This window comes from Canis lupus, chromosome 37, assembly GCF_048164855.1.
Source record: "Canis lupus baileyi chromosome 37, mCanLup2.hap1, whole genome shotgun sequence".
In the NCBI taxonomy this organism is placed as follows: domain Eukaryota; kingdom Metazoa; phylum Chordata; class Mammalia; order Carnivora; family Canidae; genus Canis; species Canis lupus.
In genome coordinates, this window is record NC_132874.1 from 22,281,496 (window position 1) to 22,295,717 (window position 14,222).

The 14,222-nt window shown below is 37.7% G+C and overlaps 2 long non-coding RNA genes across 4 annotated transcripts in view; one reads left to right on the plus strand and one right to left on the minus strand.

Annotated features, from left to right (window-relative positions):
* The window catches only part of LOC140626462 (uncharacterized), a 159,655-nt gene that overhangs the window by 11,192 nt on the left and 134,241 nt on the right, over positions 1-14,222 (plus strand). The window lies entirely within an intron of this gene.
* LOC140626011 (uncharacterized) lies at positions 5,912-7,352 on the minus strand. The gene is made up of 2 exons (XR_012025252.1): positions 7,160-7,352; positions 5,912-6,107 (listed from the first exon to the last, which is right to left on the minus strand). It is a non-coding gene; the product is annotated as an uncharacterized lncRNA (long non-coding RNA).

A 14,222-nucleotide genomic window follows, 5' to 3' on the forward strand; every position in this document is an offset into this window, starting at 1 on the left:
AATGCTTAAAACATTTTTTGTATAAATTAATGGTAATTCCTTCTTCGCTTCACCCCCTTTTGACTAATGGACGGTTTCATAGGAATGCTTTGCTTTTAGGTAATGAGGGAAACTTGTTTTATGAAAGTAGTTTTGACATTGTAGGCCACGGAAAATTTTTGGAAACCCCTCATGATTCATGGACCATACCCTGAGAACGACAATTGTAATTACAAAGGTTAATCAATAGACAAAATAGGGAGGATAAAATGCCAGTGTTAACAATGCCAGGAGAAGACTCCCAACTATATGGAGGACAGCAAAGCTCATCATTACACCAGCCACCAGGAATAGTGCATTTTGTCTACTGCACTTAGTACCAGAGTTGCCAAGGAAAACACAACACAGTTACGCACTGGATGGAACACTGCTTTTACTCATATCTAGGAAAGCAGAACAAGATCAGCTCTAATAGTGTGCTTTGGTCCTCCGTGGCAGCCCATGCAAGACAAACAGCCTGCATCAACCCCTAGTGTGCTGTAGGGGAAGCACCTGACACCTCCCCCGTGGAGCCTGAAATACAGAAAGCTAGGGGCACGTCTCAGGGCCTTCCACGCAGCCGCTTAAGTGGAATAAAGGAGTACACACTGAGCCTGAAACAGAGATATATATTCCTATACAAGGTGATAAGATCAACACAGGTCGTGTGGGCTCTTTGCCTTGGTAAGGAAGTGTTCCCACCCAAGGCCTGTCATGTGGATGAGACAAGTGGCAGGACTGTGGGCATGAACCTGCCTCGGCCAACAGGTGTGTCTTCCCTGCTGCTTCTCTTTTAGCCTGACTAGGCTATGTTCTTTACTTTTCTGTTAAATCATTTTGCTTTAATGTATTATGAAATGTTTTCATGTTGAAATTATTATAAAATGCAATTGTACAGATGTTTGCTTTTAAACTTATAAAATTAGTAGGGGAGGGAACTAGGCATAATTTAAAATTTATAACCAATAGCAGTGAATCCAAAGTGTGAATAAATGCTAGATAGCTACATGCTACAAATGTCAAGACCAAAGAAAACATAAAATCAGAACTTCCTGGACATAGGGCATTTTTATACACCAGGAAAGCATGTTGTTAGTTTCTGTCACTGGTTCCTCAAGGTTTTTTTTTTTTTTTTAATTTTTTCTATTTATAGCCTTCTGCCATTTCAGCAAACTATTTGGAATAGATACTGCCTCCTTTTAGTGCTTATTAAACTGATGACAGACTTCCTGTTGTAGGTATGATTATTAGTAAAGAATCAGCAGATTTATCAGTGAAGAGATCTACAGAATTGGATGATTTCTACAAGGAACTATTCCTGTACTTTTCTTGTATCTTGAAAGAGATACTGGCTACTTGACTCTCCATTTTCAGTTGAAAACTCTTTCCTTTTTTTTTTTTAAGATTTTATTTATTCAGGAGAGACACACACACACAGAGGCAGAGACACAGGCAGAGGGAGAAGCAGGCTCTTGATGTGGGACTCGATCCTGGGACTCCAGGATCACGCCCTGGGCTAAAGGCAGGTGCTAAACCGCTGAGCCACTCAGGGATCCCCACTCTTTCCTTTTTTGGTAGCAACTTTGGTGTTCTCTGTGGAAGGAAGTCTACTATTTCCTCTGTTTGGTTGGCAGTACGCCAAGTTTTAAGTCCTACAAAGTATTTTGGAGAAATTGGAATTGCTTTGTATTAAATGTCCTAATGTGTACAAAAATTAACTATTAGGACTACACCAAAATAAAAGCTTTTGCACAGCAAAAGAAACCATCAACAAAATGAAAAATCATCCTATTTGCAAATAATATATTCAATAAAGGGTTAATATTCAAAATATATAAATAACTCTTATAACTCAACCTCAGATAATCCCATTAAAAGTATTCAGAGGACATGGATAGAAATTTTTTCTGAAGAAGACATACAGATATGTGAAAAGATTGCTCAACCTCACTAATAATCAAAGAAATGTAAATCAAAACCACAATGGGATTTCACGTTGCATCAGTCAAAATAGGTATTATCAAAAAGACAAGAAATAAATGTTGGCAAGGATGTGGAAAAAAAAAAGGAACCCTTGTTCACTGTCTGTGGGAGTGTAAATTAGTGCAGCCCCTGTGGAAAACAGTATGAAGGCTCCTTAAAAAATTAAAAATAGAAACCTCATATGATCTAATAATTCCACTACTGGGTATTTATGCAAAGAAAACAAAAACACTAATTCAGAAAGATACATGCACCTTATGTTCACTGCAGCATTATTTGCAGTAGCCAAGATATGAAAGCAACAACCCAAGTGTCCACCAATAGATGAATGGCTAAAGATGGTATCGTGTATATATACACAACGGAATATGACTCAACCATAGAAAATGAGATCTTGCCATTTGTGACAAAATAGGTAAACCTAGAGGGTATTATGCAAGTGAAATAAGTCAGAGAAAAACAAATACCTTATGATTTCCTTTATATGTAGAATCTAGAAAATAAATAAGCAAACAAATATTTGAAATAGACTCCTAAGTATGGAGAACAAACTGGTGTTTGTTTGAGAGAGGGGAGACGGCTGGAGGGAAGGGTTAGTTAAAGGTGATTAAGAGGTACAAACTTCCAGTTATAAATAAGTCACAGAGTATAGCATAGGGAATATAGTCTATATTATTGTAATAACCTTGTATGATGACAGACGGTAACTGCACTTACTGTGGAAAACATCCTGTGATGTATAGAATTGTTGAATCACTATGTTGTGCATCTGAAACTACCATTGTATGTCAACTATACTTCAATACTAAAAACTTCTTAAAAAGTATATAGTGTATAAGAATGGCTTGTAAATTCTGTTTACAAGCCATTTAATGTTTAATGGTATAAACTGGAGGGTGCCAATGAGATGACTTCTAATTCTTAGATATATATAAGTTCATTCATTTTTCCAGGGACAAAATTGATAAATGTCAAGTTATAATATTACTGCTACAAGGAATTATATATATACTATCTGAAATACTTGAGACCATTCTACTGCATTATCAGTCTTATTTGGATATTCCTAGTGGTTCCCCTTGATTACACAATGTATGTAAAAAGTACATCGTAATCTATAAGGGTATATACAAATACTAGTTACTGAAAGTTACCAAAGTAAAAGAGAAAGAGATGAGAGCAAGGATAGGAAGCAAGGATTGAAGGAAGAGGAGGCTACCTTAAACAGAAATATGAGTTCTGGATGAATATGCAAGGATGATTTTTATATTTGAGGCAGTATTTCAATCTTTTGGTATTGTACCCTTTTATAAATTATGACTTTGTTCTTGTGCTTTTTTCATCTACATAGGACTTAGTTTGATATATTGATCATATGATCGTTGTGTATTGATCTGTAAACATGTAGATACAGATTTAAATGATATCTATAGTAACTAAAATTCATAGAATTAAAATAATATTTCATATTGGTCTTCACAATCATTTTTGAACATTATAGATAATTTGTATATTCCTGTGGTTTTTTAGGCAGATAAGATTTTGCCTGAGATTCCCAAGCATCTCAGTGCTCATGCCTACAATTTCTATTCACATTTGCACACTGAATGTGAAGGAAACAAATGACAACAGCAGCAAAGCTGCATCAGCATGTGAGTGGCTTCCTCTGAGGAGATAAGCTAGGAAATATGAAACACTATAAAGTGAAAAATAGGTTATTTGTGTTTCTCCCACCAAGAAATCATCCTAGTAATATTTTAGTACACTTCTTTCTAGTTCCTTTTTTTTTTTGTGGTGTTTTCCTAAATTTTTTATTTTTTTATTTTTATTTTTTTTTTAGATCTAACATGACACTTCTGTAGGTTATTTTTACTCACTTAAAATTTAGACAGTACTTGGGGAACCTGGGTGGCTCAGTCAGTTGAGTGTCTGGCTCTTGATATGAGCACAGGTCATGAGATCAAGCCCCATATCCCCCTCTGTGCTCAGCTGGGAATCTGCTTGAGATTTTCTCTCCTTCCTCTGCCCCTCCCCCACTCACATATGTGCACCTGTACACACTCTTTCTATAAAATAAATAAATCTTTATGACCCTGAGATCATGGTCTGAGCTGTAACCAAGAGTTGGATATCCAACCAACTGAGCTACACAGGAGCCCCTAAAATAAATCTTTAAAATAAAACAAAATAAAACTTAGGTAGAATTAGTGAAGGAGGGCAAAACTTGATGAAATCAAAACAAAAAACAATTTTTAAGATTTTACTTATTTATTCATGAGCTACACAGAGAGAAAGGCAGAAACACACAGAGAGAGGCAGGCTCCTTGCAGGGAGCCCGATGTAGGACTTGATCCCCGGACCCAGAATCACACACCCTGAGCCACAGGCAGAGACGCTCAACCACTGAGCCACCCAGGCATCCCAAAACAAAAAGCTTTTTTTTTTTTTTTTTTAAGATTTTATTTATTCATGAGAGACACAGAGAGAGAGAGGTAGAGACACAGACAGAGACACAGACAGAGAGAGGCAGAGACACAGACAGACGGGCAGAGACCCAGACAGAGGGAGAAGCAGGCTCCATGCAGGGAGCCCGATGTGGGACTCAATCCTGGGTCTCCAGGATCATGCCCTGGGCTGAAGGTGGCGCTAAACCCCTGAGCCACCCGGGCTGCCCAACAAAAAGCTTTTTAATTAAAATATTCTACCTCACTGTTTTAAAAATGGAACTTGGATTTGGAAATAGTATAGCGCCTCCACAATTACATACTCTCTTGCCTTTTAATCAGTACACTTTATGAATAATTTGATAATCCTGAGACTATGAAAATTAAGAGAACTCAGGGTCTATGGTTTTTCACTTTATTGATACTAACATTTTAGAAGGCTTTGAAATTCTTACTACTTTCTTACAACTTCTAAGTTATAACTTATAACTTAGTAACTTATTACTAAGTTACTTTTTAGATACTCATAAATGCATTTAACACTAATATGTATCTCTCAGAATCTTTTAGTTGACTGTATGCCTTTTATAACATTCTTCAAAGCTTTTTATATAATTTGATTTTTGTTGGGATTAGTTCCTCTCTCTTTGGAAAACCTTCATAGAAGGAGGATAGGCCCCACCCAAAATTTGTTTCTGATGTTGAAATTGATGACCCCACAAATACAACAAGGAGGTATGGAAAAGTTTATGCACACAGTGGGGGCTTTCTGGGAAGAACATGGCTGGCTCCTAACCTGGTTTGAAAATGGTTTGAGAGAGCAGGGAAAGAAGATAGGGTTGGGTCAGGGGTGGAGTTCCTGTGCCTTGGTCCAGGCTTGTGTGGTCTGAATTTACACCAAAGGAGACAACATTTGGACTATATCACCTTGCTCAGATGTGGGGCAAGGAGGATAAGGAGGAATGTTGGGCTTGAAAGCTATTAATAGTCAAACATCAAAACTGACATCAAACTCTGTAAGCCAAATCAGTCTTCCTAACTACTGTTTGTAAATAATTTTGAAAAACTTGTTTTTCGTAGCATTTTCCAGAATAATAATAATGTAGTAATGATGATAGCAAACACTTATGCTTACTATATACTAGGCACTGTAATGAGTGCTTTATACATAGTAGTTAATTTAACCTTCATGATAAATCTATGCAGTAGGAAATATTATCTTCATTCTACAGATTAAAAATCTGCAGAATAGAGCAGTTAGGTCATTTTTCCAAGTACACATTGCCAGCAAGTTGGCAGAGACAGGATTTTAAAAGAAGATTTTAATTCTTTAGTTCTCTTTTCTTTCTGCTCCTTTGCAGTGGCTTGTTGCGCGCGCTGCGGCAACATGATCAGGGTCCTGAGGATAAGGGGATGAGGAGAATAAAAGAAAAGTAAAGAGATGGGGACAGGAGGGACACAGTGGATGATGTCCAAGCAGTGACAGCTTTATTCAAGGTTTTACAGCATTTTATAGCATGAGCAAAACAAAGCCAAGAAGGTGTTTATTTTTAGCAGGTTTGTGAAACTCTCCAAAGTTCCCTTTTCTCAGCATGCAAGACAGACTCACAGGTGCCCGAAGACCTTGGTACATAGATAAGCTTGTTGCTCCAGATGTGCATACTTCAAAGGAATATTGGGTATGGTAAACAGACCAGCAAGGACAGACAGACCGTTATTTACATTTATGCCCAGGTCAGAATAAGTTGTATCTATTGTGTTATGTGGGCGATCACGCACAAGCGAGCCCTGAGAACCACTGCTCAAGCCCTTTCTCAAGCGTCTACCAACTATTCACCCTTTAGCCTCTCGAGCCTTTTGAGTGAATGAGGGACGCAAGTCCGGGCCTGGTTTGGTTCAGTTACTCCAGCTAGTTCGTGGTCGCCCACATTTCCCCCTTTTTTGTTTTAAGATTGATGAAATGCAATTGAGCATCCATGTTGAATCTGTGCTGTCTTGCTTTGGCCTGAACCACACACCATGCAAAGAATGAAATAATCACAATAGTAAATATGATCATAAACATCCAGAATGAATATCATCATAAATTGCCTGTATTAAATCCGTGCAGGCCATCCAAGATAGGAGCCAACTTTTCAGCCGGGTTTGTCATACCTATCTGAGAATGACTGATAATGGAAATTTCCTTTTGCAACTTTAACAAATCAAGACTTATATTACTATGTAACCATATTCCTTGTAGATGTTTCCTAATTTGTCCCCATGTTACATTAGTGGCTTTTATAGGGGTGACACATATATGCTGAAACCCGTCCTTGGCAAACCAAGGACATCTGGGTTTTTAACAGGGATAGTTGATTCCCTAGGAATTCTACTGCCTCTTCAAGCCCATCAAGCCAACTGAGAACCTTTTGATCTACACGCTCCTGAGTAGACAGCGCATAAGAGATGTTTTTTGCTAAATGGTTAACGTATTGTGCTGTTTGTATACCCTGGGATAAGGCCACAGAGGCTGCAGCTGCAGTAGCTTGTAAGAGTAACCAAGGCTGTAATACCGGCCATCAACAGCCCAAGGAAGCATTTCAATCTTTTCAATTGTAGCTGCATTTCCACAGCAAACTGATGATAACCATAATTAGCATACCAAGGGCCTTCAATCTCAACAGGTAATAGTAAATAAGGCGGTTGCGTAGTTAAAAAGACAGTGACAGGACCTGTTTGAGGTGAGGGCAAGTGCACAGGCAAACAGTTGGTTAATACAGGGATCCCTGGGTGGCGCAGCGGTTTGGCGCCTGCCTTTGGCCCAGGGCGCGATCCTGGAGACTCGGGATCGAATCCCACGTCGGGCTCCCGGTGCATGGAGCCTGCTTCTCCCTCTGCCTATGTCTCTGCCTCTCTCTCTCTCTCTCTGTGACTATCATAAATAAATAAAAATTAAAAAAAAAAACAATTGGTTAATACACAATTTTTACATTCTAGCTCAAATTACATATCAGCTCCATTATTTTGTATAAAGGAAAAATTGGTCGTTCCATATCCCACCACCAATAGGAACGGCCTAGGCACACAAGCCCGTATAGTAAGATTCGAGTCCTTTGTGTTTGTGTAGCCGGTCTTAGCCATCTGCATCTTGGCCGGTCCCATCGCCGCGACCAATTTCCAGAGTTCTGCGTGGTACATTTCTCCGACGGTGGAAAAAACTCCTCTGGGTATAGTCACATTATGCATTGGTCGACCAGGTGGATATGTATATAGTGCAGGGGCTCCTTTCTTGTCATTCTCGACCAGTCCGTGATAGAAAATTCAGGGATGCCATGAGGAGAGATGACCAAAGGTGTCTTAACAGGGGGGCAGCCTGGGTGGCCTAGCGGTTTAGTGCTGCCTTGGGCCCAGGGCGTGATCCTGGAGACCTGGGATCGAGTCCCATGTCGGGCTCCCTGCGTGGAGCCTGCTTCTCCCTCTGCCTGTGTTTCTGCCTTTCTCTCTCTCTCTCTCTGTGTCTTTCATGAATGAATAAAATCCTAAAAAAAAAAAAAAAAAATCTAATAGGGACTTTTAAAATAATAATTTAACTTCTACAAACTTGTTATATAATAAATCTAATTATGAAGTGCTTTGAGAATTTAAAAAGCATTACTGAAAACAGTTTGACTGCTTTTAGGGGAGTATTTTACTTTAGCTTTTTGGGCTGCCTTGAAAGAGCTTTTGTTTCAATGCCCTTCTAAAGTCATATTAACTATATGTGACCAATTCCATTTTTTCTTGAAATCTGTTACAACACATATAGTTTCTTACACAAGAAATGTATTTTCAGTGAAGGAAACTTTTCTTTGATGTTTTGTTTTAGTCATTGTGTAATTTTAGCTTATCCAGGTGACTTTTCTGTTACAGTGTTAGATAAGAATCAAGATTCTTTTTATTTTTTTCTATCTTATGACTATCCAGTTGTCCCAACACCATTAAATTACCTTAGTCCTTATGCTAAGAGGTCAAATGCATAGGTATGTTTTTGGACTCTCCATTCTGTTCCAGTGCTCAGTGTGCACAGACCAATATTGCATGGTCTTAATTACTGTAGCTTTATAGCAAGTTTTTTTTGAAGATCTATTTTTATTTACTTTAGAGATGGGGGCAGGGTGGGACAGAGGGTGAGGGAGAGATATCACGACCTGAGCTGAAACCAAGAGTCAGACACTCAACCACCTGTGCCATCCAGGCCCCCTGCTTCATAGCAAGTTTTGAAGTCAGGTAGTATAAGTCCTTCAACTTTGTATTTTTTCCAAATTGCTTGGCTATTCTGGGTCCTTTCCATTTCCATATGAGTTTTAGAATTTGTCAATTTTTAGTTTTCTGAGTAACTGTCTCTTCTTCATTTTTTAACAGTTTTTAAAATTGTGGTAAAATATACATACATAAAAAATATACATACATGATATTTTATCATCTTAGCCATTTGTAAACGTACAACTCAGAGACATTAATTATGTCCACAGTGCTCCGTACTCATCACAACTATTTACACACAAAAGCTTTTCATCATCTCTGGCCTTTTATTGTCAACGTAAACTGTATTCCCATTAAACAATAACTCCTCCTTTTCTCTGTCCCCATGTTCTAGTATAACCTTTATTCTGCTGTTTGTCTCTATGATTTGCTTACTCTCACTACCTAATATAAGTAAAATCATACAATGTTTGACTTTCTGTGTCTTATTTATTTTAGTTAGCGTAATGTCTTTGAGGTCCATCCATGTTTTCATTCAGTTTTATGGCTAAAGCATATTCCATTGTGTGTATATACACCACACCTTATTTGTCCATTTATTCATTGATGGACGCTTGGGCTGCTTCCATAATCTTACTACTATAAATAATGCTGCAGTACACATAGGGGTGCCTATATCCTTTCAAATTTGTGTTTTACTGGATCATGTGGTAGCTCTATTTTTAATTTTTTGAGGAACCTCCATTATATCTTCCACAGGAGCTGCACCACTTTTGCATTCCCACCAACAGTGCAAAAGGGTTCGTTTTTCTCTACATCCTCACAAACACTTATTTTTTTGTGTTTTTGATTTTAGTCATTCTGACGTGTAAAGTGATAGCTCATTTTAGCTTTCATTTGCAGTTCCCTGATGATTAGTGATGTTGACCATCTTTTCATGTGTTAGCCATCTGGACATCTTTGGAGAAATGTCTGTTCATGTCTTCTGCCCATTTTTAAAATGGATTTTTTTCTTTTGGTGTTGAGTTATTTAAGTTCTTTGTATGTTTTGGACACTAACTCTTTCTTGGATATGTCATTTGCAAATATTTTCTCCCATTCAGTAGGTTGTCTTTTTGTTTAGTTGATGATTTCCTTTGCTGTGCAAGAGCTTTTTTATTTCAATGTAGTCCCAATGGTTTATTTTTGCTTTTGTTTCCCTTGCCTCAGGATACATATCTAGAAAGATGTTACAGCCAATGTCAGAGAAATTACTGCCTGTGCTCTTCTCTAGGATTTTTATGACTTCAGGTCTCACATTTAGGTCTTTAATCCATTTTGAGTTTATTCTTGTGTATGGTATAAGAAAGTAGTCCATTTTCTTTCTTTTGCATGTTACTGTCCAGTTTTCCCAACACCATTTGTTGAAGAGACTGTCTTTTTCCCACTATATATTTTTTCCTTCTTTGTCAAAGATTAATTGACCATATAATTGTGGACTTGTTTCTGGGCTTTTTACTCTGTTACATTGAACTATGTGTCTTTTTGGGTCAGTTCAATATTGTTTTGATTACTACAGTTGTGTAAATATAACTTGAAACTTGGAATGGTGATGCCTCTAGCTTTGTTTTTCTTGTTCAAGGTTGCTTTGGCTATGAGGGATCTTCTATAGTTCCATACAAATTTTAGGATTATTCTTGTTCTGTGAAACATACTGTTAGTAGTTAGAGAGAAATTGCATTAAATGTGTAGATTGCTTTGGGTAGTAGACAATATTTGTAGACAATCAGGATCTGTAGACAGTCATATTTGTTCTTCCAATCCATGAGTTTGGAATATCTTTCCTTTTGTGCTGTCTTCAGTTTCTTTCATGAATGTTTTATAGCCTTCAGGACACAGGTCTTTCACCTCTTTGGTTAAGTTTATTCCTAGATATTTGATTATTTTTGGTGCAATTGTAAATGGGATTGTTTTCTTAATTTCTCTTTCTTCATATTAGTGTATAGAAATGCAACAGCTTTCTTCACATTGATTTTGTATTGAGCCACCTTACTGAATTCATTTATCAGTTCTAGTAGTTTTTTGGTGGAGTCTTTTGGGTTTTCTATCTATGGAATCATCTCATCTGTAGTTTCACTTCTTCCTTACCAGTTTGAATGGCTTTTGTTCCTTTTTCCTTTCTGATTACTGTGGCTAGGACTTCCAGTACTTACTGAATAAAAAGATGAGAGTGGACACCCTTGTCTCATTCCTGACCTTAGGGCAAAAGCTCTCTGGTTTTTACCATTGATCATGATGTTACCTGTTCAACTGAGCATTTTCAATCTCATTGTGATCCCTAAACTCATTGGCCCTTCCATATTCTCTTTTCTTTTTGTTCTTCTCTCTGCCTAGTTTAGATTCCATGTTACATTATTTCACTTATTCTCTTGATCATATGCTTGACTCCCTTGTCTCTCTGCCTTCCATAGCCTCTCCCTCCTAAAATCCTCACCCTGAGTAAACTCTGTTACCTGCCTTCCCTCTTTGGACATAGGAGGATAGGCTTTCTCACTTTTGTTTGTTTGTTTTTTAATGTTTTTAAAATTAGGTTTATTTATTTCGGTAATCTCTACACCCAACATGGGGCTTGAACTCATAACCCCAAGATCAAGAGTAACGTGCTCTTCCAACTAAGTCAGCCAGACACCACAAGCCTTCTTACTTTCGAAGGATAATTTCATGTGACATGGAATTCTTGGTTAGTGTTTTTGTTTCTCCCAACATTTAAAATACATCACTCTGCTCTCTTTATGCTTGCATAGTTTTCAGTGAAAAATCTGATATAATTAATATCTTTGTTTTGCTCTAAGTAAGGTATTCTTTTTCCTGGCTTCTTTCAAAATATTCTCTTTATCCTTGATTTTCTGCAGTTTGAATATGATATACCTAGTGTTTATCCTGCTTCTAGTTCTCTGCATTTCCTGCTCCTGTTATTAATTTAGGAAAATTCTTAGCTATTATTACTTCAAATATTTCTTTTTTTTTTCCGTATCATTATTTGTAATGTCCAATGTTTATAATATGAGGGCCGGGGCTGTCTCCTCAACTCAAGTTTATAAATTTTCAATTGGCTTGTGAGGCCAATAGGGATACTTCTTGTCTAATTTGGTTTCTGGGAAGACTTCATTCAGGTCCTCAGTGGTCATCTGATCAAATGGAATTATGTTCTTCATCTTCTCCAGCTCTTTTTCATATTCTTCAATCCTGGCCTTTGAGAGGGACAAAAACTCAGCACAGCTTTTCACATCTTCTTTTTCCTCAGCATCCACCTGGACAGTGTATTTATCCTCTGGCACAGGAACCTTCAGGGCATTAAACTTCTTCTCAAAGTCATCTACCAAGCCAGCCTTTGCCACATTGGCCTTGTAGTAAGCCCAGTCGATAGCAGGTGGTTTCTCAGGAAGAGTAGCCAACCTGGAGGTAAGCATCTCATTCCAGGATTTCAGGGAGTTGGCAATGGCCTTCTGGTTTTGGGGTATGATCTCCCCAAAAGCTACCCAGTCAATGGTTTTTAGAGCAAGTTTTCTCCCAGCCATCTTGAGATCCTTCACCGACCCCGGCGGCCCACAGTCCACAGCCTACTTCAAATATTTCTTCTTTTTTCTCTTCTTAGCAGTTCCAATATATATATATGTTATACCTTCAGCAATTGTCTCATAGTTTTTGGATATTCTGTTTCATTTTTTCTTTTTTTTTTAAAGATTTTACTTATTTATTCATGAGAGACATACACACACACACACACACAGAGAGAGAGAGAGAGAGAGAGAGGGAGAGACAGGGGGAGAAGCAGGCTCCATGCAGGGAGCCTGACATGGGACTCGATCCTGGGTCTCCAGGATCAGGCCCTGGGCTGAAGGCGGCGCTAAACCGCTGAGCCACCTGGACTGCCCCTGTTTCATTTTTTTCAATCCTTTTTTCCTCTTGGCACTTTAGTTAATAAGTTTCTGTTGTCTTTTCGAGCTCCTGATTCTTTCCTTGGCCTTGTCTGTTTTACTGACAAGCCCATTCATTCATCATTTCTTTCACAGTGTTTTTGATTTCTAGAATTTTTAAAAATTCTTTTTTAGCATTTCCATCTGCCTATTTACATTATCCTTGCATGTTATCTACTTTTTCCTTTATGGCTCTTAGTATATTAATTATAGTAACTTGAAATCTCTGGTCTAATTATCCCCAAGTCCCTGGCATATCTGACTCCTGTTCTGATACTGGCTTTATCTCTTCAGACTGTGCTTTCTTGCCTTTTAGCATGATTTGAAATTTTTTGTTGAAATTCATTGGTTTTCAAATGAGATCGATAAGCCTTTATTATGAGGTTTTATGTCTATCTGGCTGAGAGTTAGGCTGTTTGTTGTAGCAGTGGTGTCAGAAGTTAAAAATCTCCTTTAGTGTTTTTGGTTTAGTGTTCCCTGTTGTCTTTGGGTATCCTTAGATATTCCCTAAATAAGTCCTGAGACTTGCAGTTATTTTAGCTATAATATCCTGTGATTTATAGAGGATCTCTACTGATATGGTGGTGGTAGGAAAGCATTCTATAGTCCTATGATTATATCTCAGTCTTTTAGTGATCCTGATTTGGGCATTTTCCTTCCCCCACATTGAAGGCTATAGGAGGATGGAGTTATTTCCCTCCCCTTAGGTATTTAAGCTAAGGTAAACATCCCCCACCCTCCATGCCCCCTCCAAGTTAGTTATGCTCTGATGAAATAGTTTACCTCCTGGGCAGAACTTGTTAAAAAGAACAGAATGCTCTGGGCACATTTTTTTATATGGTTCCTTTTCCAGTACCACTCCTGTAAACACAGGGGAATTTTTTTCTGACCTTCACAGTGGTAGGACTCATGGAGGTAAATCTTCTGTAATGTGGAATTGGCCCTCTAAGGTATTTTAACCTTCAAGTTTCTCCACACTAAAAGTCTCCAGCGATTTATCACAGTTTAATGTGATTCTTACAAGGTTGACTCTAGCTGCCAGCTGCTCCTGGGCCTTTATTCCTAGTAAACTATGATTCTTTGGATCTATTTGTCTGCTTCTGCAGTTTTGGGGGAGCAGTTTACCCCTGTGATTTTAATTTTCTGTTGTATCAAAGAAGAGTTCTTGATTTTGTGGTGTACTATTTTTCTTGTGAGAGTGGGTAACAACTTAAAAGCACTTTATATGTCTGACTAGAAACTACAGAAGTGTACTTGTTGATTTTTCAAGAGATCTTGCTATGATTTTGATTGGAATTGTTCTGAATCTATAGTTCAATTTGGAAAGAACTGACCTGTTAACAATACTGAGTCTTTTGGTCCATAAACATTGTATAGGTTTCCATTTATTAATATCTTTTAAATTTTCTCTGATCAGTATTTTTTAGTTCCTAGCATACAAGTCTTACATACACTTTATTGAGTTTATCCTTACCTGTTTCACATTTATTGGTGCCATGATATTTGTTAAATGTCAATTTTAATTGTTTACTGTTGTATATAAAATATAAAGGATTTTTGTATATTGTGTGTCTTGTAACTTTGTTAAATTAGTAGT